Consider the following 27187-nt stretch of genomic DNA (forward strand, 5'->3'; position numbering starts at 1 on the left):
GCTCCCAGATGGCCACACAGGAGCCAGGGTGGATGACAGGCCAGCAAGGGCCAACAGGTGAGGCCCAGCTGACAGGATTTGGCAAGAGGGTGAGGTCAGTATTCATGGACCTGACAGGTTCAGTCATGGTTCTACAGGGTGGGTGGCACTGGGCACTAAGAGAAGCCAATGAGAATTCTGTGAAGGCAGGAAACAGACGGGCAGTTATTAGGAATTGAGCCTAAAAAGGAATAAGGACAAGACAGGGGCAGAAATGCAGGATCTGGGACCCACGGAGACCAAAGAGGCTGAAATTCAAGGCCAGAAGGTGGGGAGAGACTACAAGAGCCCCTCAAGGAAGATGCTGTCCAAGGTCAGAAGTAACTGGTCTCTGAGGATGATGCCCGTAGGTTTGACTTTGGTGGGAACAAGGTAGAGTTGAGAAGAGGCTTCTTGTCTAACTACTGGAGAAATAACTTATCTTGTGCAAATGGGGGAAATCCCGTGTAAGGCAGTTGCCCCAACTGCAGGCTTAGAGCCATCCTGGCTTTCATTTGAGGTTTCTCCGCCCTACTCTGCCTGGTTCAAGTCCAAGGGTCATGAAAGGCCTTTAACAGCTCTGGACAGAACACGCCTTCCTCATTTCTCTCCTGATTCTGAGCCCTGACTTCCCACGAGATAGGGTCCTAACACTCCCAGCAGATGTGCCCCAGCCACTTCCCAAGTGTTTCCTAGCCACTATCAGCAAGCCACCATCGCTTCCCTGAGTGTCTGGGGTCTCAGATATGAGCTTATGGGCTTCGCCAGTTGGGACCAAGGCCAGCCTTCAGGAAGTTGGTGGCAGGGGACTTGCTTCCCTTCTGAGCTCTATTTACCCATCTTCACACCATTGCAGGACTTCCTCACCCTACCTTCTGTGGGACATGGATAAGCATTTTAAATGTCATTATTTGTATATTCTAATCTAATGTACATTTTGAAAAGGCAAAATTTTATAAGTAGCAGCATAATTCTTACAGCGATTTGGGATAAGTTTAACAAACGATGTCACAAGAACTGTAGAGAAATTCTGCTTTTTGACCCAGTAATAGCACCCTTGCGATGTCATTCTAAGGAAGCATTCAAGAGATGAGGAATATACTCATTCATGAATTTAGTAAGTTTGCTAAAGGTGTGAGGGCATGTGAGGGATCGCTATGCAGGGCACTCTATTCCATCTTGCCAGCAACCTCTGACTTCCTGCATTCCCCTCACCCCTTTTCATTTGTCCACGCAGATGACCTCTGAGGCTCCAAATCCCGCCCCCCCCATTCTAAAGAGCAACTCAGCTCTCCATAACACCTTCCCCAACACTCCCCCACCCAAACCCCCCCAAAGAAGGCAGTGAAAAGTGGTTATTCTTAGCATAGTTTTCCTCTTCCTCTCACATATACTATGGAAATTAGAAAGCTATTAGAAAAGAGAGAGGGTTAGCTCTGTATGTGCTGACATGAACAAAAGATGTTGATGATTTATCATCAAATGAAACAAACAGACAAGTTACAGGGCCGTATATACAGTGTGATACCTTTGTATCCATGAGGTCTGGCAGGCTCTGTGTCAATCTGTTAGCTGTAGTTTCTTTCCTGTGGGGAGGAAATGGGATTGAAGTTATAATAGAGAGCATTCACTTTCTTACTCCGTATAAATATATTATTTGAACTTTGTTTATTTTACAATGAAAGTGTATTGATTGTGCAAGTAAGAAAGAAAAGAAGATGCAGGATTTCAGCATGGGGAAAGCAGGCCAAGGATTGCCAAGGCCCTGCCCTCTTGGAGAAGCAAATTTTTACCCTCAGCTAGTTTGCTCATTTTCCCCCAACTGCCTCAGGAAGCTGAGAGAGAGTGGGCTCTCCTGTTGGAGGCACTGCTCAGAAAGCCAGGCTTAATGCTCTTCTATTACTGCTGGCTAACAACCCTTCTCCCTCAGCCTTTCCAGACCACTCACCTGCATGCAGTGCACCAGGGTTGTATGGGGCCCGGAAGACCACTCCTTGATAGGTTCTTCTTCCTCTGGTGAGAGCCATGCCAAAAAACATGGGGTTCACCAGGACCACAAGTTCCTCTTCAACAAGGAGAGGTGAGGGGATTCTGAGTTGTTGATATCTCTTCTCACCTTTCTCGGCAGGATTAATCAGGCTTGGCCAAAACCAACCAGTAACACTGAATGAAAACAGAGAAGACAGAGAGCCTCAGTTCTATCCTGTCCACTGTGCCTCAACTCATAGGAAACAAAGGTAAGTCAACAAGCTGTGGTTTGTAACCACTTTAATGGATCAGGGGAAGTAAGAGCCTTGAATGTCCTCCCAGGTTAGATGGAAGTTTCCCTCCTGGGAGAAGAAAATTCCTGGCAAGTTAGTGCTGGTTGTTGGCAGGCCACCTCAGGTCCTTGCCTTGTGGCCCTCTCCATAGGGCTGCCTGAGTGTCCTCACAACATGGCAGCTGGATTCCCCAAGAGCCGGTGATCCAGGGGTGATCAGGCTACATCTTTTATGACCTAGACTCAGAAGTCACACATCATTTCTGCCACATTCTATTCATTAGAAGCAAATTAGTAAGCCTAGCCCAGACTTAAGAGGAGGGGAATGAGGCTCCACTTTTTGAAGCAAGAAGAAAGAATTTGTGGGCATATTCTAAAACCACCACAGTCATTACCTATCAGCCCTTGTATAGCTTCAAGAGACACAAAAATGAGTCACACAAAATCCCTGCCGTCAACCGCAAATCAATCAATGTGATACACCACATTAACAAATTGAAGAATAAAAACCATATGATCATTGCAATAGATTCAGAAAAGCTTTTGACAAAATGCAATATCCAGTTATGATAAAAACTCTCCACAAAGTGGGTGTAGACAGAACATACCTCAACATAACAAAGGTCACATATGATAAGCCCACAGTTAACATCATATTCAATGGTGAAAAGCTGAAAGTATTTCCACTAAGATCAGGAACCAGACAAGGATGCCCAGTCTCACCACTTTTTTTTTTTTAATAAATCTATTTATTTATTTTTGGCTGTGTTGGGTCTTCATTTCTGTGCGAGGGCCTTCTCTAGTTGCAGCGAGCAGGGGCCACTCTTCATCACAGTGTGCAGGGCTCTCACTATCACGGCCTCTGTTGTTGCGGAGCACAGGCTCCAGATGCGCAGGCTCAGTAGTTGTGGCTCACGGGCCTAGTTGCTCCACGGCATGTGGGACCCTCCCAGACCAGGGCTCACCCGTGTCCCCTGCATTGGCAGGCAGACTCTCAACCACTACGCCGCCAGGGAAGCCCTCGTCACTTTTATTCAACAAAGTATTGGAAGTCCTAGCCACAGCAATCAGACAAGAAAAAGAAATTTAAAAATTCAAATTGGAAAGGAAGAAGTAAAAGTGTCATTGTTTGCAGATGACATGATACTATACTTAGAAAATGCTAAAGATGACGCAAAAAAACTACTAGAGCTCATCAATGAGCTCATCAATAAGCTGGAGGATATAAAATTAATGTACAGAAATCTGCCACATTTACATACATTAACAATGAACTATCAGAAGGAGAAATTAAGGAAACAATTCCATTTACAATTGCATTAAAAAGAATTAAATACCTAGGAATAGATCTAACTAAGGAGGTAAAAGACCTGTACTCAGAAAACTATAAGACACTGATGAAAGAAACTGAAGACTAACAAAAACAGATAGAAAGATATACTGTGTTCATGGATTGACAGAATTAATAGTGTTAAAATGACCATACTACCCTAGGCAATCTACAGATTCAATGCAATACCTATCAATATACCAATGGCATTTTTCACAGAACTAGAATAAATAACTTTAAAATTTGTATGAAAACACAAAAGAGCAACAGCAGCCAAAACAATCTTGAGAAAGAAGAACAGAGCTGGAGATATCCCTCCAGCTCAACACAGCTAATCATCAGGGAAATGCAAATCAAAACCACAATGAGATATCACCTCACACCTGTCAGAATGGCCATCAGCAAAAAGACCACAAATAACAAATGTTGGCCAGGATGTGGTAAAAAGGGACGCCTTGTACACTGTTGGTGGGGATGTAAATTGGTACAGCCACTGTGCAAAACAGTATGGAGGTATGGAGGTTCCTCAAAAAACTAAAAATAGAACTACCATATCATCCAGCAATTCTACTCCTGAGTATATCTCTGAAGAAAACGAAAACACTAACTCGAAAAGATGCATGCCCCCAATGTTCATAGCAGCATTACCTACAGCAGCCAAGATATGGAAGCAACCTAAGTGCCCATCAACAGATGACTGGATAGAGAAGATGTTGTATAAATATACATACAATGGAATATTATGCAGCCATAACAAAGAATAAAAATTTGACATTTCCCACAACATGGGTGGACCTGGAGTCTATGTTAAGTGAAATAAGTCACACAGAGAAAGACATACTCTATTTTATGTCTTATACATGGAATCTACAAAATAAAATGAATATAACAAAACAGAAGCTGAGGGCTTCCCTGGTGGCGTAGTGGTTGAGAGTCCACCTGCCGATGCAGGGAACACGGGTTCATGCCCTGGTCCATGAGGATCCCACATGCCCTGAAGTGGCTGGGCCCATGAGCCATGGCCGCTGAGCCTGCGCGTCTGGAGCCTGTGCTCCGCAATGGGAGAGGCCACAACAGTGAGAGGCCCGCATACTGCAAAAAAAAAAAAAAACTTTACACAAAAATTTATTTAAAAAAAAACAAAAACAGAAGCTGACTCACAGATATAGAGAACAAACTAGTGATTACAAATGCAGAGAGGGGAGGGAGGGGCAAGACAGAGATAGTGGATTAAGAGGTACAAACCACTCTGTATAAAATAAATGTTTCAAGGATATATTGTACAGCACAAGTAATATAGCCAATATTTTACAATAACTTTAAATGGAGTATAATCTATAAAAATTTTGAATCACTATGTTGTACATCTGAAACTAACATAAGATTGTAAATCAACTATACCACAATTTTTAAAAAAATTCTCTGCCCTCAAAAAACTTTTCGGCTTGACTTCCCTGGTGGTCCAGTGGGTAAGACTCCGTGCTCCCAATGCAGGGGGCCCGGGTTCAATCCCTAGTCGGGGAACTAGATCCCAAATGCATGCTGCAACTAAAGATCCCACGTGCCGCAATGAAGATCCAGAGAAGCCAAAATAAATAAATATTTAAAAAAAAAAAAAAAGAAAGAAAGAAAAACCTTTTGGCTTAACAAAGGAGACTGACAAGTCATACTGGATTATATAAGCAGTGGGAACACAGAGGACAAAGTTTTCTCCTGGGGGAGGGAGGACAGTGGGAGAGGAGTCTCTGAAAGGAGATAGAATCTGATGTGGGCCTCGGAGTGTGAGTAGGAATGTGTTAGATCAGGTGAACTGATGCTCAGCCCCCATTCCAAACTCCTTCTGGTGTTCCCTGCTCTGCAGGAGCTGCTAAGATAAAACTATATTTCCCAGACTTCTTTGCAGGCGACGCCCTGGAAAGGATTTAGGTTCCACTCTGTAAAACACACAAAAGCAAGATTTGGAGGGCAGGAATCAGGCGTGAGCCAAGCTCCCATCCCTTCTGCTATTTCTGCTGACGAGTCTGCCGTGGAGGTGTTTGCTTTTCCTACGGCACAGGTGGCGGCAGCCCCAGACACTGGCTCACAGGGATATCCTTTTGCTGTTGAGACTGTGGCTAGTGTGGCATAGTTCTGGAGTGGCAGCTATGTGCTTCCTGAGGGTAGAAAATGCTCAGGCCTTCCAGAACCTCTTCTAGAGTTGGACTGGAAGGGCTCAGAGCACAGGGACAGCTTGCCTCAAACTCTCCCTCCTATGTCTACTCCTCCTGGCCCCCTTGACTTCAACTCTTTCATATCCTTAAATGAGTGAGAGGCTACCCCTTTGCAAGGACTCAGAGGTGATCTTACTTTGGCAAGTGGCAGGATCTTGGAGCCTTAACTACAACTGGGAGTGAAGCCATTTCATTTTAACAACCAGTCGCTCCAAGTTAAAAACCATAAAATGCCAACAGAAACTTAAGCTGGCCCTCTACAGTCTTTTACTGTCTCCCTCACTGAACCCATCCACACATGCAAAGTTGTCAGTGAAATGGAAGTGTCGCTGGATTCATTTAAGGGATAAATGTGGGATCTTTAGAAAGTCTATAAGCCCAGCAGATGTCAGGAAGCCAGCAACTGATGTTTGCCTGTGGTCTCTGGGCTGTGTACCTGGGATGCGCAGGTTAGAACAGAGCTCACCTCCCCCCAGTCCTGGGCTGCAGAGACACTGACTTGTGATGGGGTTTTTATTGCTCTTGTTGTCAATCATTAATGTACCAACATCACATGCCAGCTTCCACAGGGCTCTCATTCTCCAGCAGGCTCCCCATCCCTGCGCCCACATACACATACACATACACAGCGTTTCAGATACTTGGGAGACTGACCTTCCCGCACTCATTTGATAAATATTTATAGCTTAAGAAACAACAGGCTGGAAAGCCCACAACAGCCATCAATCCCACCCACAGTGGGACTTGCCTGGTGTCAGCCTGGCTTGTAAACCTCTCTGAGTGCAGGGCAAGGCGTCCTGAGCAAGAGGCAATAAATACACACTGCTTGGTTGAGCCCCTAATTGACAGAATCTTGAAACCAGAAACCGAGTCTAGGGTTCCTGCGTAGCCCATGAGCCTTAGATGGGAAACAAGCATGAGGACAAGATGGATTTGACTTCTGAATGATGACTCTTTTTTGAATTGCAGTAAAGAGTCAGTATCCAGATGTCCCCCCAAAGACCTCCTTATTCAGCTTCTAAACATTTTCTAGATCCTGGACCCCTTTCAGAATGTGATTAAAGTTCTGGGTATTCTCCCCAGAAAAATACACACAGGCACATACACACAACACTGTGCATGTAATAACTTCAGAGACAGGCCTTCCAGAAGCTAAGAGTCTCACAGAGAAGGTAAACAAACAAACAAAAATGCACATGAATACAGAGGACAACGTGACGGGCACTCTGAAGGATTGTGGCGCTAAAGTATTTTGAGAGTTCATGGGGGAGAGAGGTCAAGTTGTAAGGTGAAGAGTCAAGCACAACAAGAAGGAACCAATCCTGAATGCATTCCCACGTCCTCCAGATGTCCACCGAGGGCTTCTGTACCTTGATGTCCAAGTGAGATGGCCTGGACTTCTGAATCCCGTGGACCAGAGAGTTCCACGTGCTCTCGAGCATTTCTGCTGGCTCCCTGTGGGGACCTCAGTCTCCTGGCCCTTCTACCTCTTGAAATTCTAGCTTCCTCACACACCACTTCTGTCCCCATATAACATCCCCCAACCCCAACACAAAATTCAGCCACTCCTTTGGCTTCCACGATAGAAAAATTCAATCCCACCAAGCATTTATACATACAGGTTTTACAAAATATGGGAGAATGGGTCCTGGGAAAGGGTCATATTATACAGCACCTGGACTTCTGCCATCACTGAGTCCCTCTGCCTTCTCTCCACACTTTTGTCTCTTTCCCCCTTTTTTTCAGAAGCAGCTTAAAGAGTTCCTGAGCCTTAGTGCCCGCTAACACCTAGGTCCGGGGTGAGGGTGGGGTGAGGGTTGGTGGGGAAGGAGAAGAACCCTCTCTCCAAGGACGGATCAAGGCATCCTTCCAAAGCACACACGCAGTGACTTCTCTAAGAGGAATTCAGCAATAAAAGTCTCTCCATCCCATTTGTATTGGTGAGTTGAAGAGAACAAAATCCACTCCAGCTAGATTAGGCAAGAAGGGATTTATGACAGGATATTAAGTGTCTTACAGAACTGCTAGGAGAAATGTAGAAAAGACTTTAGGTTGAGCTTTCAGAAAAGCCTCCCAAAGAAGATCTGGGCTACCATGGAAGCTGCTCGCTCCAAAACCACCACTGCTCCTGCCACAAGGTCACCAGCAAAATGCATGATCCTGGCCTCCCAACATCCATGAGGCTAGAGACAGGACACCGGGATGCCTGCTCACGCCACCAGAGAGAGCTCAGTCAGTCCCTCAACTGCAATGCCAGCAGAAAGAGCAGGGGCAGCAGAAGTATGGCCTCTGCCTGGCTTCCACCCAGATCTCTTCTGCCTCATACCTTGAGGTCTGATCATCCATCCAAGGAAAGACATCCGAGAGTCCATTACAGTCAGGATCCACAGGGCCTGCCCAACAGGTGGGGACTCTGATCTGAGCACTCATCCTTGTAATGTGGGTCACACACACTTGTGTGCCCTTCTCCTTGCCCCCAGGCAGAGCCAGGACTGGAATGAGTCAACGGGGCTCTAGGGGCACAAAGTAGAAGGAGGCACTCCCTCTATGGCTCATGCAAGTGCAAGGTCAGCACCTGGAGTGAGTGTCTCCTTAAATATTTGTGCACTTGGTGTCTTGCCTGCCTCATCTTAGTTCCAGCCAGCTCCCAGGGGATACTAACCTGCACTCCTTCCCCAACCTTTACAATCTGGAAACAGGTCCTGGCTGGACATCGTGGTGAGATTTCCTGCCACCTCCAGCTTGATTCCTAGGCCAGATGTCAGAGGGGGCACCAGGCTGTCTGAAAGCCAACATTCCTAGGCCCAGCTTCCCGAATCCAGGAGTCTTCAATAAACTGATTTATTTTGTACCTCTTAACCCCCACCCTTATCTTGCCCTTCCTAGATATAACATAAATAAACTATAATGACATATTGTACAACACAAGGAGTATAGCCAACATTTTACAATAACTATAAATGGAATATAACCTTTAAAAAGTGTGAATCAGGGACTTCCCTGGTGGCACAGTGGTTAAGACTGCAAGCTCCCAATGCAGGGGGCCCAGTTTCGATCCGTAGTCTGGGAACTAGATCCCACATGCATGCCACAACTAAGAAGTCCTCATGCCACAACTAAGAAGTCCACCTGCCACAACTAAGAGTCCGCATGCTGCAACTAAGAAGCCCGCTTGCCACAACAAAGATCCTGTGTGCTGCAACTAAGACCCGGCTCAGCCAAAATAAATTAAATAAATAAATAAATATTTTTAAAAATTGTGAATCACTATGTTGTATGCCTGAAACTTACATAATATTGTACATCAACTATACCTCGGGAGTTCCCTGGTGGCGCAGTGGTTAAGAATCTGCCTGCCAATGCAGGGGACATAGGTTCGATCCCTGGTCCGGGAAGATCCTACCTGCCGCGGAGCAACTAAGCCCATGCGCCACAACTACTGAGCCTGCGCTCTAGAGCCCGCGAGCCACAACTACTGAGCCCATGTGCCACAACTACTGAAACCCAAGCACCTAGAGCCTGTGCTCCTCAACAACAGAAGCCACCGCAATGAGAAGCCCGTGCACCACAACAAAGAGTAGCCCCTGCTCACCGCAACTAGAGAAAGCCTGCGCGCAGCAACAAAGACCCAACACAGCCAAAAATACATAAATAAATAAATGTATTAAAAAAACTATACCTCTATTTTTAAAAAACTAAGTAGAAAATAAACAGCTGTATTTAAATCCTTCTGTGCTGAAGTCTCATGAGGGACGCTGCTCCTTTGTCTTATGGAGTAAGGAGTTCCTTCTCCTTTTTCACACCAATAGGCAATGAAAGAGGTAGAATATGGCTAAGCTTACCCCACTTTCCACCAACTTACTCCCAAAGAGAGAAAAAGGAAGAAAAGCATTGTGGTAAGAATAAATAAGTTAGACTATATTAAAATTTTAAACTTCTGTGCATCAAAGGACACAATCAACAGAGTGAGAAAGCAACCCACAGAATGGGAGAAAATATTTATAAATCATATACTATGTAATGAAGAGTTAATAACCAGAATATATAAAGAACTCATACAACTCAATGATAAAAAAATAAACAACCTGATTTTAAAATGGGCAAAGGACTTGAGTAGATATTTATGCAAAGAAGATACATAAATGGCCAACAATCACATGGAAAGAGGCTCAATATCACTAATCATTAGGGAAATGCAAATCAAAACCACAGTGAGACACCACCTCACACCCATTAGGATGGTTACCTTAAAAAAAAACAACAAAAAAGCCACCAGAAAATAACACATGTTGGCAAGGATGTAGAGAAATTGGAAGCCTTGTGCACTGCTGGTAGGAAGGTGAAATGCTGCAGCCACTATGGAAAACAATATCATGGTTTCTCAAAAAATTACAAATAGAGTTACTGTATGATCCAGCAACTCCATTTCTGAGTATATACACAAAAGAATTGATAGCAGGGTCTTGAGGAGATATTTATACTGCCATGTTCATAGCAGCATTACTCACAGTAGCCCAAAGATGGAAGCAACCCAAGTACCCATTGATGGATAAACAAAATATATACATACAGTGGAATATTATTCAGCCTTTAAAAGGTAGGAAATTCTGAACATGCTGCAACATGGATGAACCTTGAGAACACTAGGCTAAGTGACATATGCCAGTCACAAAAAAACAAATTGTTTGATTCCACTCACATAATCAAATTCATAAAGACAGGAAGTAGAATGTTGATTCAGGGGCTAGGGGATGGGGAGAATGGAGAATTTAATGGGTATAGAGTGTCAGTTTTGCAAGATGAAAAGAATTCTGGAGATTTTTTTATACAACAATGTGAATGAACTTACCACTACTGAACTGTACACTTAAAAAGAGTTAAGATGGTAGGTTTTATGTCATGTGTATCTTACCACAATTAAAACATTTTTAATTTAAAAAAAAAAGAAAAGCATTGTGCACGAGCTGCCTTTCTCTGCCTTCTCTTTATAACAGTGTTTGAGGCTTACCATTTGGATGAGAAGGGGCCTTTAGAATACCTGCCCAAATCTGCAGGAGCACTATGTGTTTAATATAGTATAACATCTGCCATTGGCGGTGGAGGGGGTGGGGCACCAGGCATTGTGCTCAGTACGGTACTTTACTTGTGGTTCCTTTTTCTTTTTTTAAAATTTTTATTTATTTACTTATTTATTTTTGGCTGTGTTCGGTCTTCATTGCTGAGTGCAGGCTTTCTTTAGTTGCGGCAAGCAGGGGCTACTCTTCATTGTGGTGCATGGACTTCTCATTGCGATGGCTTCTCTTGTTGTGGAGCACGGGCCCTAGGCGCGCAGGCTTCAGTAGTTGTGGCGCGTGGGCTCAGTAGTTGTGGCTCGTGGGCTCAGTAGCTGTGGCTCTCGGGATCTAGATCACAGGCTCAGTAGTTGTGGTGTGTGGCACACGGGCTTAGTTGCTCTGAGGCATGTGGGACCTTCCTGGACCAGGACTTGAACCCATGTCCCCTGCGTTGGCAGGGGGATGCTTAACCACTGTGCCACCAGGGAAGCCCCATGGTTTCTTATTTAATCCACATGAAGACCCTAGGGGGTAGGTCTAATTATTAGGGATGAAACTCAAACTTCAACGGGTTAAAGTCAGAGTCTGTGACTTACCAAGTCACAGAGCTAACACATCAGTGACCCTGAGACCTGACCCCAGGTCCAGTAGGGCTCCGAGGCTGGGTGGCCAGCACCATACCACACTGCCTCCCTGGCAGAGGCTGACTTTTCAAGGTCCATTTCAGGCTCCTTCCCAGCACGATCAGAACCCTGGTGTAAGAGGCTCTCTATCTTCCCCATTCCTACCACTGCCCCCATGAAATGTTAAATAAACGCACAAGGATAACTTTCCTCTTACCTCTTTGCAGCTGCCGCCCCAAGAGGCCCACCCAGACCAAATCACACACAGGAGGCGGCCAGCGGTGTGGTAGGTGGTATGCTGCCCTGGAAGGGAGACCGAGAGCTTTCCAGCCAAAGGGCCCTGGGTTGAAAGCCCAGTGCCACCGCTATGTAGCTGTTTGACACTGAGCACGTGACACTCTCTTTGAGCCTGATTCATTATCTGTAAAATGGGATAAGTGATCCTCACCTTGTAGGGTGATTAAAGGGTTTAAATGAGTATGTATACAGTCCTTCCTCAGCATCCGCAGAGAATCAGTTCCAGGAGCTTCCTCGGACGCCAAAATCCATGCATGTTCAAGCCGCTTATATAAAATGGGTACAGTGGGCCCTCCGTATCCGTGGGTTTTTCATCCATGGATTCATCCAACCTAGTACTGAGTGGTTGGTTGAATCAGAAGCTGTGAAACCCATTTAGGTCTTTAATGCATTTTGAGTTTATTTTTGTGTATGGTGTTAGGGAGTGTTCTAATTTCATTCTTTTACATGTAGCTGTCCAGTTTTCCCAGCACCACTTATTGAAGAGACTGTCTTTTCTCCATTGTATATTCTTGCCTCCTTTGTCATAGATTATACCAAAGGTATAAGGCCAGACACTATAAAACTCCTAGAGGAAAACACAGGCAGAACACTCTTTGAAATAAGCCACGGCAAGATCTTTTTTGATCCACCTCCTAGAGTAATGAAAATAGAAACAAAAATAAACAAATGGGACCTAATTAAACTTAACAGCTTTCGCACAGCAAAGGAAACCATAAACAAGAAGAAAAGACAACCCTCAGAATGGGAGAAAATATTTGCAAATGAAGCAATTGACAAGGGATTAATCTCCAAAATATACAAACAGCTTATGCAGCTCAATATCAAAAAAACAGACAACTCAACCCAAAAATGGGAGGAAGACCTAAATAGACATTTCTCCAAAGAAGACATAGAGATGGACAAGAGGCACATGAAAAGATGCTCACCATCACTAATTATTAGAGAAATGCAAATCAAAACTACAATGAGGTGTCACCTCACACTGGTCAGAATGGCTGTCATCAAAAAATCTACAAACAATAAATGCTGGATAGGGTGTGGAGAAGAGGGAACCCTCTTGCACTGTTGGTGGGAATGTAAATTGATACAGTCACTATGGAGAACTGTACAGAGGTTCCTTAAAAAACTAAAAATAGGGCTACCATTCAACCCAGCAATCCCACTACTGGGCATACACCCTGAGAAAACCATAATTCAAAAAGAGTCATGTACCACAATGTTCATTGCAGCTCTATTTACAATAGCCAGGATGTGGAAGCAACCTAAATGTCCATCAACAGAGAAACGGAGAAAGAAGAGGTGGTACATATATACAGTGGAATATTAGCCATAAAAAGGAACGAAAGTGGGTCATTTGCAGAGATGTGGATGGGCCTAGAGACTGACATACAGAGTGAAGTAAGTCAGAAAGAGAAAAACAACTATCATACATTAACTCATATATGTGGAATCTAGAAAAATGGTAGGTGATCTTATTTGCAAAGCAGAAATAGAGACACAGATGTAGAGAACAAATGTATGGAAGGAAGGGGGAAGGGGTGGGATGAATTGGGAGATTGGAATTGACATGTATACACTATTGATACTATGTGTAAAATAGCTAACTAATGAGAAACTACTCATTATAGTAGTTATAGTAGTATAGCACAGGGAACTCTACTCAGTGCTCCGTGGTGACGTAAACGGGAAGGAAATCCAAAAAAGAGGGGATATATGTATACATATAGCTGATTCACTTTGCTGTACAGCAGAAACTAACACAACATTGTAAAGCAACTATACTCCAATAAAAAATTAATTAAAAAAAAATAGAAGAAGAAGCTGCAAAACCCAGCAGATTCAGAGGGCCAACTGCGTATACAAAATCTGTGTTGTCAGCCAAGGTTGCCTGTCCTTTGAAATTCAAAAACACTGGCTTGAATCTTATTTCAGCCTCTGCCAGGGACAAGATCCATCTAGAGATTTACTCCTGCACAAATTGGAATTGTGTCACTTTCCTTCGAAGGCAAAGAGGCTTGGTTTTAAATACTATTTTCTTCTCTGTTATCCATGAAAATTTCCAAGAACTGTGCCAGGTCCATCATAATCACTTTGAGGACCAAGCGGTCAAAGGAGGGGTAGAAAGGAACAGTTCTCCTTCTTAAAGCAGAGCTGGACCCCTCCACAGATGACTTCCAGGAGGACTTGATCTGTTCTGAGGTTTTCTGATCTAAGAAACAGAAAACCCAACCTGAAGGCATTAAATACCAGGCAACTTATTTGTCCCCAAAGCCTAAAGTTCAGAGGCAGGGTGAGCTTCTAGCACTGGGTTGTTCAGAGGCTCCCAATGTTTAGCAGGCTACACCTCTGTTTGCCTGAGTCTCTCCCCTCCCCCTCTCACCCCCATCAGCTCTTTCCAAACTGGCCTCTTGGGGTAGCAGGATGGCTCCTGGAAGCTTCCAGGGCGACATGCTACCTCATTCACAGCTAATGGATCGATGTGGTCACATGCCCACTCCTATGCCAAAGGGGTTGATATTATGTTGATGACTTAGGTCAGTTGGAACCTACCCCAAAACCAAAAGTTGACTTGATCCTTGACTTAAACCACATTGTAGTTATACACGGGGGGATAGCTACTGGTGGGCAACCGTATTATCTGCTACAAAACCCTTTATCAGTGTGCGTGTGTGTCATCCTGTATGTGTGATATGCCAGTGTGTGTAAAGTATGAGTGTGCTATGTGTATGTGATGTGTCTGTGTGAGAATGTGTGTGAGATGTGTGTATATAAGTGTAGGTGTGCTTGGTAATCATTTTGCAATGTACACAGGTCAAATCATTACGCTGTGCACCTTAAACTTATACAGTGCTGGATGTCAATCATATCTCAATAAAAATGGAAAAATTTAAAAACCGTACTATGCTATGTGATTGTGTGTATATGTGTGTATGTGAAATGTGTGTGTGTGCTGAGAAGAACAAGTGTCCAAATTAAGTGTCGCTTCTGTTTGGGGCCTTTCACTCTGATCTCTGCTGCTATCACCTTGATGGCCACTAGGGGGCACTGTGCTCCCCTTTTAACCCTCTGGCCAATGTGTGTACAAAATCCTTTTCCCCTAAGCACAGATGAGAGGTTGGAAATTTTTAAAACAACTATACTAACAAAAACGAACAGAACGGAAATCAATTCAGAGAGCATAAGAAACATTCAAAGTTGTTTCTTACAACGTACATTGCGGAGCCAATAATTACCTCCTGTTTTCCGCAAAGCGCTGTCTGCCTTTGAGTCTTCCCAGCTCCTGGCTGTGACTTAGGGACACAGTCTCACTCCCTGCTTTGCAGAACAGTCTCCAAGAAACCTGTTCCCTCGCAGCCAAGGCCAAAACTCCCATGTGTGCTCACCATTTCACCTCAGGGCCCTTCCTCCCCACCCCCTCCTCTCTCCCTCCTCCCATCACTGTTCCAGGAGACTGCCCTTCCCAGCAGCAAGGGGCCCACAGTAAAACAGCTTCATTATACTCTACAAGCTAAGAAGCAGCACGATCTAAACACAGAAAGGTGGCCTCATGCTCTCCATCAGCGCACTTTAGACTCCGACGAGAGACCAGAAGGTCACCTGCTCCCCAAGCCCTAGTCTGGTGCGGGTTCTAGCTGCCTGGCCTGCTGTCCAGCCCCTCCCCTTCCCCTTTCCTGTCCCTGTCCCCTTCCCTGCCCTCGCCTTGGCCCTTGCCCATCGGGCGGAACCAGTCCTGTGCAGCCCTCTACTGCCCTCTACTGGGGTTTTGCTTACACAGCCCTGGAGTTCACCAGCACCCCGGGACTACGGGACTCTCTTCCCCAGCTCTTTCAGAGTCCCCCTTTGGTCTGGCCGCTGGAACATAACTCACCAATATTTTAACCCACCCAACGCTTCTCAGATGCTTAATTAATCTTTTTAAAGCTGTAAGGGATTTAAAACTCTCATTCCCCAGGGCCAGGGTGAAAATTGAAAGAACTTACTTTTTCATTCATTCATGATTCAAATGTTTATTGCATGCTGTTTGCTAGACTCCGTGCTGGCACTAAGGACACAAAAAGGAATAAAAAAGAAACTATCCCAAAAAGGAATAAATAAGATGCTGGGATAAAATATAACAAGGAGAAGCTACTTGGATGAAGAGGAAGCAACTCTTCCTCACTGCAACTTTTGTTCTTCTCCTGCCCATCTCCACATAACAGCCAAAGTGACAATGTTATACACCGAGAAGTTGGAACATGTCACTTTCCTACTTCAAATCCATTAAGTGCTTCCATTTGTATTTAGGACAAAACCAAGCTGTCCCTACAAAATCTGGCCTATCTTTCCACTCCATCTTGTGTCCTTCTCTCCTGTGTTTTCATGTGCTCACCACACTTGTCTTTTTTTAGCTTCTGCAAATAAGCCAAGCCGTTTTCTGTCTCCCAACCTTTGGATATGCAGCTCCCTCTACCTCGAATGCTCCTACCTTCGTCTCCATGAAACTGGTTACTTCTTATTCTTCAAATGTCAGCCTAAATGTCATCCATCAGCAAGACCTTCTCTGTCTTCCCCATCCAAAATATGTCCACTTCTAGTTCTATCTGATATCAAAACATATTTTGAAACTTCAATTAATAAAGCAGTTTGATATGAGAAGAAATTAATGAAACCAAAGAAAAATAAGAAATAGACTCTAACGCACAAGGGAATTTACTGTAAAGGTGGAAAGGTGAGATTTCAAATCATTGGGGAAAAGAGTAAATAAAATAAAAGTAAATAGTGGTAGCACAACTAGTCAGTACCTACTGAGATAAGAACAAACCTGGGTTCTTATCTCACTCCTTACACCCAAGTCAATTCCAGATAGATCAAATATGAACTGTAAAAAATAAATCATAAAATACCTCTAAAAAGGGGGTTAACTAAATACTAATCTAAGAAAGAGGCTTTTCTGAGAAGGCTATGAAATCCAGAAGCTAGAAGGGGTAAAGTTAGTCAACTTGTCTAGGTAGCAATGTAACTTTGGTATGAAAAAAAAGGAAAACAACAACAAAAACTGAAACTTAAATGAAAGGCTAGGTTCCAAAACAGGGCAAACAAATTTAAAACATATTTGTCAAAGAGCTCTTTTCCTTAACTTAAATAGAACTGATATAAATGAATATATATATATATTTAAAAGCCCAACAGAAAAGTGTGCAAAGAATAGAAAGAGATCATAGAAAAGCAAATTCAAAGGATGATAAACATGCAGAAAGATGCTCTCACTCGTGTATACTTAAAGAAATGCAAATCAAAATGGTAAGAAAACATTTTTTTTTCACTTATCAAACTGGTACAAGGCTTCTCTGATGCTGGCAGGGATGTGAAGAAATTAATCCTCTCATCCACTTTTGATGGGAGGGGGGTACAAATTGATGCAATTTCTTACTACAGGTAAATCTGATAAATACAAAATTTTAAAAGGCACATGTCTTTTCATATAGCAAAAAATATGGTTATACCTACAAAAATTCAGTCACATATGTACAGTTATCTTTCTGGCAGAATTTTTATAAAAGCAAAACCCAAAGTATGCATTAAAAGTGAAATAAATTATCCATCATCTATGATTCCATACATAGAAAATCCCAAAGATGCCATGGAAAAACTACTAGAGCTCATAGATGAATTCTGTGAAGTTGCAGGATACAAAATTATTATATATAGAAACTGTTGCATTTCTATACTAACAATACACTATCAGAAAGAGAAATTAAGAAAACAGTCCCCTTTACAAACCCATCAAAAAGAATAAAATACCTAGGAATAAATCTAACTGAGGAGGTAAAAGAACTGTATTCAGAAAGCTATGAGACACTCATGAAAGAAATTGAAGATGACACCAACAGATGGAAAGATACACCATGTTCATGGATTGGAAGAATTAATATTGCTAAAATAACCACACTACCCAAGGCAATCTACAGATTCAGTGCAATCCACATCAAAATACCAATGGCATTTTTCACAAAACTAGAACAAATAATTTACAAACTTGTATGGAAACACAAAAGAACCCAAATAGACAACAATCACAATCACCTTGACTTCAGACTATACTACACAGTTACAGTCATCAAAACTGTGTAGTACTGGCACAAAAGTAGACACAGAAATCAATGGAACAGAATAAAAAGTCCAGAAATAAACCCATGCACTTATGGTCAATTAATCTACAACAAAGGAGGCAAGAAGATACAATGAAGAAAAAACAGTCTCTTCAATAAGTGGTGCTGGGAAAACAGGACAGCTACATGGAAAAGAATGAAATTAGAACATTTTCTCACACCATATACAAAAATAAACTCAAAATAGGTTAAAGACCTAGGTGTAAGACTGGATACCATAAAACTCCCAGAGGAAAATATAGGCAGAACATTCTTTGACATAAATCATAGCAACTTTTTTTGGATCTCTCTCCTAAGGCAAAGGAAACAAAAGCAAAAATAAACAAATAGGACCTAATTAAACTTAAAAGTTTTTGCACAGCAAAGGAAACCATCAACAAAATGAAAAGACAACCTATTGAATGAGAAAATATTTGCAAATAATATGACCAATAAAGAGTTACTATCCAAAGTATATAAATAGCTCATGCAACTCAATATAAAATAAATAAACCTGATTAAAAAATGGGCAGAACTGAATAGACATTTTTCTAAAGAAGACCTACAGATGACCAAAGGCACATGAAAAGACACTCAACATTGCTAATCATCAGGGAAATGCAAATCAAAACCCCAATGAGATATCACTTCACACCTGTCAGAATGGCTATCATCAAAAACATTACAAATAAATGTTGGTAAGGGTGCAGAGGAAAGGAAACCCTCTTGCACTGTTGGTGGGAATACAAATTGGTACAGCCACTGTGGAAAACAGTATGGAGGTTCCTCAAAAAACTAAAAATAGAACTATCATATCATCCAGCAATTCTACTCCTGGGTGTATCTCCGAAGCAAATGAAAACACTAATTTGAAAAGATACATGCACCCATATGTTAAAAGCACCATTATTTGCAATAGCCAAGATATGGAAGCAACGTAAGTGCCCATCAACAGATGACTGGATAAAGAAGATGTGATACATATATACACACACACACACACATATATACATACAATGGAATACTACTCAGCCATGAATAATAATGAAATTCTGCCATTTGCAACAACATGGATGGACCTGGAGGGTACTATTCTTAGTGAAATAAGTCACACAGACAAAGACAAATACTGTATGTTATCACTTACATGTGGAATCTAAAAGATACAACAAAGGAATGAATATAACAAAACAGTAACAGATTCACCAATATAGAGAACAAACTAGTGGTTATGAGTTGGGAGAGGGAAGGGGGGATGGGCAAGATAGGTGTAGAAGATTAAGAGGTACAAAATCCTATGTATAAAGTAAGTAAGCTAGAAAGTATATTGTACAGAACAGGAAATGTGGCTAATATTCTATAATAATTGTAAATGGGGTATAATCTATAATATTTTTGAATCACTATGTTGTATACCTGAAACTAATATAATATTGTAAATCAACTGTACCTCAATAAAAAATAAATAACATTTAAAAAAAATACATTATGGTACCGGCACAAAAACAGACACATAGACCAATGTAACAGAGTAAAGAGTTCAGAAATAAACCCACAACTTATGGTCAATTAATTACAACAAAGGAGGCAAGAATATACAAAGGGCAAAAGATAGCCTCAATAAATGGTGCTGGGAAAACTGGACAACTACATGCAGAAGAAGCGAACTGTAACTACTGTCTCACACCATGCACAAAAACAAACTCAAAATGAATTAAAGACTTAAATATAAGCCCTGGAGTCATAAAACTTCTAGAAGAAAACCTAGGCAGTATGCTCTTTGACATTGGTCTTTGTAATTTTTTTGGATATGTCTCCTCAGGCAAGGGAAACAAAAGCAAAAATAAACAAATGGAACTATATCAAACTAAACAGCTTTTGCACAGTGAAGAAAACTATCAACAAAAGGAAAAGGCCACCTACAGAATGGGAGAATACATTTGCAAACTATTTGTCCAATAAGAGGTTAATATCCAAAACAGACAAAGAACTCACATAACTCTACCAAACTCACATAACTCTATCAAAAAAACAAACAGCCAGATTTTTTTAAATGGGCAGAAAACCTGAATAGATGTTTTTCCAAGAAAGACATACAGATGGCCAACAGGCACATGAAAAGATGCTCAGCATCACTAATCATCAGGGAAATCAAAGCAAAACCACAATGAGATACTACCTCACACCTGTCAGAATGGCTATTATCAAAAAGATTACAAATAACAAATGTTGGTGAGGGTGTGGAGAAAAGTGAACCCTCTTGCACTGTTGGGAATGCAAATTGGTTCAGCTAATATGGAAAAGAGTATGGAAAAAATAGAACTACCATATGACCCAGCAGTTCCACTCCTGAGTATTTATCTGAAGAGGACAAAAACACTAATTCAAAAAAAAATGCACCTGTATGTTCACTGCAGCATTATTTACAATAGCAAAGATATGGAAGCAACCTAAGTGTCCATCAGTAGATGACTGGATAAAGAAGATGTGGCACGTATATAATGGAATACTACTCAGACATTAAAAGGAATGAAATTTTGCCATTGCAACAACATGGACGGACATGGAGGGTATTATGCTAAGTGAAATAAGTCAGACAGAGACATATACTGTATGGTTCCACTTATATGTGGAATCTAACAAAATAAAACAAATGCACAAATATAACAAAGCAGAAACAGTTACAGATACAGAGAACAAACAGGTGGTTGCCAGAGGGGAGGAGTAGGAGAAGGAAAGAAATAGGTGAGAGAGATTAAGAGGTACAAACTTCCAGCTGCAAAATAAATGTCACAAGTATGAAATGTACATTGGCGGGAATATAGTCAATAGCTATGTAATATCTTTGTATAGTGACATATTGTAACTAGACTTATTGTGGTGATCAGTGTGGAATATATAGAAATATTAAATCTCTAAGTTGTGTAACAGGAAATAACATAGTGTAGAAGTCAATTATGTATATGTATAACTGATTCACTTTGTTATAAAGCAGAAACTAACACACCATTGTAAAGCAATTATACTCCAATAAAGATGTAAAAAAAAAATTATACTTCAAAAACAAATTTTAAAACTCATAGAAAAAAAGATCAGATCTGTGGTTACCAGAGGCAAGGGTTGGGCGGAGGGGGAATTGGATGAAGGCAGTCAAAAGGTACAAACCTCCAGTTATAAGGTAAGTAAGTACTAGGGATGTAATGTACAACACCGTAAATATAGTTAACACTGCTGTATGTTTTATATGAAAGTTGTTAAGAGAGTGAATCCTGAGTTCTCATCTCAAGAAAAAAAGTGTTTTTTTCTATTTCTTTAATTTTGTATCTATATGAGATGATGGATGTTCCCTAAACTTATTGTGATAATCACTTCATGATGTATGTAAATCAAATGATTATGCTGTACACCTTAAACTTATATAGCGCTGTATGTCACTTATCTCTATACAACTGGAAGAAAAAAATTATCTGTCATTTACATGATGCAATTATGTGCAGAGATTAGAGAGAATAAGGGTGATCTGGACATGCCAATGGGGAAAGACTTTTAATACATTATTATTAATAATTTAATTTTAATTAATAATTAACTTTATTAATTCTCTTTTATTCTTGAAAGCATGCTGTAGAGGAAAATGATCCCCTTTGTATAATTTATAGCATTGACACATATATGGGTAAATGCATTTTTTTTTCCTGGAAGGAATCACAGGATTTTGCTTTTTACCTTTGGAGAGAGAAAATGAGATGGGAAGGGAAGGAGTGAGATTTTCCCTTTTCATTTTGTACTTCTCTGGAGTAAAGTTAAAGGACTTGAAAACTTTCACCTTGGATTTATATTATATTTTAACATTTTTTTTAATTTGCCACTCAACTGTTTGTAATGAAATTATGGTCTCAGCTATGAATGCCCCTTTCAATATATGTTCTGTGATAAACAACAGAATTCCTTTAAGCGTGTCTCCTTTACAGTGAGCGAGATGTGAACACTTTCTTAATCAAATGCACTGGAGGGATGTTGCAGGAGCAAGGGGCTTTCATGCCATTTTCCAGGGTTGGAGGGGTGGATGTGAGGACATAGGCTGGAGCCTGCCCCAGCCATGGCCAAGAGCGCTGTCCCTCTGTAACCCTGCTGCCTCGGCCTTCGTAGGATAACCTTTTCACAAAACTCAAAAACTTGAGGGACTTCCCTGGTGGTGCAGTGGTTAAGAATCTGTCTGCCAATGCAGGGGACACGGGTTTGAGCCCTTGTCTGGGAAGATCCCACATGTCACAGAGCGACTAAGCCCATGCACCACAACTACTGAGCCTGCACTCTAGAGCCCGTGAGCCACAACTACTGAGCCCGTGTGCCACAACTACTGAAGCCCACACGCCTAGAGCCCGTGCTCCGCAACGAGAAGCCACCACAATGAAAAGCCCGCACACCACAACGAAGAGTAGCCCCTGCTCACCACAAATAGAGAAAGCCCGCAAGCAGCAACGAAGACCCAACCTAGCCAAAAATATAATTAATTAATTAATTAATTTAAAAAAACTTGAGCCTCAGTGCAGCCTACATTCTTTAAAGGGCTCCTGCCCAAGCCAGGGCCCCAGACCACCCACACTGATGGCCTGTGCCCTTTCCTGCATCCCAGAAGCTGGGCTATTGCTTGTCCAGTGACTCCAGAACAGCTCCAGTTTACCCAAATCAGCCAACTTCTCTGCTATCCCATGGCAGAACCACACTGCTATGGACTGACTTGTCTTCCCCCCAGAACTCATATATTAATTAAGTCCTAACCCCCAGTGCAATGGTATGTGGAGATGGGGCCTTTGGGAGGTAAATAGGGTTAGCTAAGGTCATAGGGGTGGGTCCCTTACGGTGTGATTAGTGCCTTGTCAGAAAGCTTGCTTTCCTCTCCCTCAGTCATGTGAGGACACAGCCAGAAGGTGGCAATCTGCAAGCAAGGAAGAAAGCCCTCACCAGGTAACCTAATCAGCAGGCGCCTTGATCTTGGATTTACCAGCCTCCAGAGCTGTGAGATAAATTCCTGTTGTTTAAGCCCCCCAGTCTTGGTATTTTGTTATGGCAGCCCAAGCTGACAATTATACACACGTTCTCCAATGAAAGCTGGATTCCTCCTAAGGGACTGTCCTTCTTTGGGTATCCTCCCTCAGCCCTAGGGTACCAAAGTGTCTTTACATCATAGGATTACTCATTTATCACAATTAATAATTCTTTATGTTATACTTCCTCTATTTAACCTCCTGTGTGATTTCTGTCTCCTGATTGGACCCAAACTGCTTCACCAATATTTTCTATATTAGCACTTACTTATTTCATAGCACTTATCCTAATTTGTAATTTTTTAAATTTAATTACTTGTTGCTTGTGTGTCTCCCACTAGACCATACACTCCATGGTGACAAGGACCGTGTCTCTCTTCCGTATCTTTTTCAGTACGTAGTCGGTACTTGGTAGACCCTTACTGACTGAGTGGAAAGCAGTAAAGTGTAGTGATTAAGAGCGTGGATTCTGGAGCCATACTCTGTGGGTTAAAATCCTGGCTCAGCCTCTTAAAAACTGTGACCTGGAGCAGAGTACTTAACTATGCTTCAGTTTCCCCATCTGTAAAATGGGGATAATAATGGTACCTACCTCATAGGACTCTTGTGAAAATTAAATTGGTTAATATACATAAAACTTCTAGAAGAGTTCCTGACACATAGAAAGTGCTGTATATACTATGTTATGTGAAGAAAGGTCAAAGGACATGAAGGTAGTCTGGTGACTGGTGGAAGGATCATCATCTTCAAATATCTGAAGGACTATCAGGTACAAGACCTGATTAGACAAAACTCCAACAGAAATGGAAAAGTATAGAAAAGAAGGTGGGCTAATAACAAAGCATTTGAAATGGCTTTAGCCGTCGTAGAGTGACCAGTCATTCTGGTGTGCCTGGCTCTGTGTAGGTTTTAAAACTGAAAGTCCTACCCTGGGAGACCACTTGGTCCCAGGCAAACCACATGGCTGATCACTCTAGCTATCCCAACAAGACTTTCTTCATGAAGTAGTGAGTGTCCCTTCCTGACAGATTTGAGCAAAATCCAAAGGGCCATGGTTCAGGGATGTTAGAGAAATTATCCCCATGTGAGGAAGAAACTGGGACTAGAAGAACTTTAACCCAGATAAAAAAAGCATATTTTAACAGAGAAGTAACACGCATCTGGAGACAGGAAAACCCTAGTTCAAATTCTGGCTCTGCCGCTTACATGCTGTGTGATCTTGGATAACTTAACTTCCTGAGCCTCAGTTCCTCGATCTATAAAATAGGAATAATCGTCCCTAACTTGTAAGGTTGTCATCTGGATTAGATATAATGGATGTAAAGTGATTTGCACAGTGTCTGACGTAATGTAAGTATTCGGAGGTCCAACTCTAGGATTCTCTAAGCCCAGGGTTTCTCAGCAGCTGTTCTCTAAGTGTGGTCCCTGGACCAAGAACACCAGCATCACCAGGAACTCATTAGAAATGCAAATTCTCCATCTCACCCCACACCTACTGAATCAGAAACTGGGACTGGGACCCAGAAATCTGAGTTTTAACTAGCTGTCCAGGTGATGCTTGTTACACTAAAGAGTTTGAAAAGCACTGCTGTAAGCAAGTCCTGTCTCTGAAACAGAAGAATGGGAAATCTCTCCAAAACTTGAAAAGTTTTCCCTTTATCCCACCATAATATAAAATTATTTTAAAATAAGAATAGTGCTGAAATGTTGATCCAAATGCCTTTTAAAATTACATATATATGTAAACAGGCTTTGTAAACAGGCTTCACCGGCAGGAGTCATCTACACTCTGGGGTAAATATTGATATGTCAGTATGACCGGGCCTTGGCATGCCCTCAGCCAAAAAGCACTGATAAATTGGCTTACTTTGGTTACACTGTGTAAACCACTAACTTGACCAATCATAAACTACACAGTTGAGTTGATTTCCCACACTCATAGAGGGGGTAAGTCGGTAGGGTAGCTGGAAAAGAATTTCTTAAGTTGTTATAACATACTTCTTTAGGCAGAAAGTCACCCTGAGGGTAAGTAGAAAGAATTCTCACTGGAGTGCACATTAATTTTTTCTCTGCCCTAACAAGTCCCAGAATATAGTGGTATGTTTATCACATACACAAATCTGGACAAAGCATCAGGTAAAAGTATTTTTAAACTGTTCTAAACTCATTTTATAAACAGACATCTTTTAATATACAAAATCTAAGATAACTCAGTCAAAACAATCCATCTTTCCTTGAATTTGAAATGCTTCTCATGATTTTTAGGGATGAATGAGAAGAACAATCCTCACTTTTCAAAGTTCTGAGAATATCTTCAAATATTTATTTAAACAATCAAGCCGAAAGCTTCATCTACACAAAGCAATAGTATGCACATTCCTTGTGTACGTTTGCTTTTGGAAGCAATATCCTTTGCTGTGCTTCCAACTGTGGCTTTTATCAAGCAATTCAAAATCTATTTATGCACTGAGAATTCTAGGCTCCTTACACTGTGAGAGGGGAGTATTCGAAAAATATTCTGACCTTGAGGAAAGTCAGAGGGGAGAAAAGACTGCATTCAAAACAGGTATTTTAGGGACTTCCCTGGTGGTGCAGTGGTTAAGACTCTGAGCTCCCATTGCAGGGGGCCCAGGTTCGATCCTTGGTCAGGGAACTAGATCCCCCATGCATGCCCCAACTAAGGAGCTAGGCGAGCCTCAACTAAGAAGCCTGCCTGCCACAAGTGAGACCCAGCACAACCAAATAAATAAATAAAATATATTTTTTTAAATAGGTATTTTAGGGCTTCCCTGGTGGTGCAGTGGTTAAGAATCCACCTGCCAATGCAGAAGACACAGGTTCAAGCCCTGGTCCAGGAAGATCCCACATGCCACGGACCAACTAAGCCCATGCACTACAACTACTGAGCCTGCTCTCTAGAGCCCACGTGCTGCAACTACTGAAGCCTGCGCACCGCAACGAATGGTAGCCCCTGCTCGCCGCATCTAGAGAAAGCCCGCGCGCAGCAACGAAGTCCCAACGCAGCCAAAAATAAATAATAATTAATAAAATAAATATATTTTTTTTAATCTTTAAAAAAATAAAAGGATTTTAGCTTGTTTCCCTGCTGATAGCAGTCTTGCAAACACGGTGAACGTTCCTAAAACCAGCCGGAATTTCTGCAAGAAGTGTGGCAGGCACCAACCCCACAAAGTCACACAGTATAAGAAGGTCAAGGATTCTCTGTATGCCTAGGGAAAGCGGCATTATGACAGGAAGCAGAGTGGCTATGGTGGCCAGACTAAGTCGATTTTCCAGAAAAAGGCTAAAACTACAAAGACAATTGTGCTGAGGCTTGAATGAGTTGAGCCCAACTGCAGATCTAAGAGAATGCTGGCTATCAAGAGGTGTAATGAGCACTTTGTGCTGGGAGGAGATAAAAAAAGAAAGGGCCGAGTGACCCAGTGCTGAGTTTATTTTGTTTTATTATGAAGACAATAAAAATTTGAGATTGTTTACTTTTAAAAATAGGTATTCTAAATATACTGTGATATACGGACTTAGAGAACAGACTTGTGGTTGCCAAGGGGGAGGGGGTCGGGGGAGGGATGGAGTGGGAGGCTGGGATTAGCAGATGTAAGCTATTATATATAGAATGGATAAACAACAAGGTCCTACTGTACAGCACAGGGAACTATATTCAATATTCTGTGATAAACCATAATGGAAAAGAATATTTTTTAAAATGTATATATATGTGTAACTGAATCACTTTGCTGTACAGAAGAAAATTTTTTTTACATCTTTATTGGAATATAATTGCTTTACAATGTTGTGTTAGTTTCTTCTGTATAACAAAGTGAATCAGCTATATGTATACATATATCCCCATATCCCCTCCATCTTGCGCCTCCCTCCCACCCTCCCTAACCCACCCCTCTAGGTGTACAGCAGAAATTAGCACAACATTGTACTTCAATTTTTTAAAATGTAAAAAAAATAAATAAATAAGTATACTGTGATATATACTGTCTTCCAAACTGAATATAGTTCAATGTCAAGCTATTTTTGGAGACAATAAGACGAACAGGCGACAGATTCTTGAATGATATTAACAAGGAAGGTTTCCTGGAGGAGATGGGACATGATAAAATAAAATTTATATTTTAAGGAAACATAAATTTCTTCCTGTCCATTTGGGCCTCCTCCCTCCCTCCCTCATGTGCAGTGTACATCT

General features: G+C 41.8%; 1 pseudogene; it reads left to right on the forward strand.

Moving 5' to 3' along the window:
- The first annotated feature begins 253 nt into the window (after positions 1 to 253).
- On the forward strand, positions 254 to 26421 carry LOC136126966 (large ribosomal subunit protein eL42-like; annotated as a pseudogene).
- The last annotated feature ends 766 nt before the right edge of the window (positions 26422 to 27187 follow it).

This window comes from Phocoena phocoena, chromosome 8 (genome assembly GCF_963924675.1).
Source record: "Phocoena phocoena chromosome 8, mPhoPho1.1, whole genome shotgun sequence".
Taxonomy (NCBI): domain Eukaryota; kingdom Metazoa; phylum Chordata; class Mammalia; order Artiodactyla; family Phocoenidae; genus Phocoena; species Phocoena phocoena.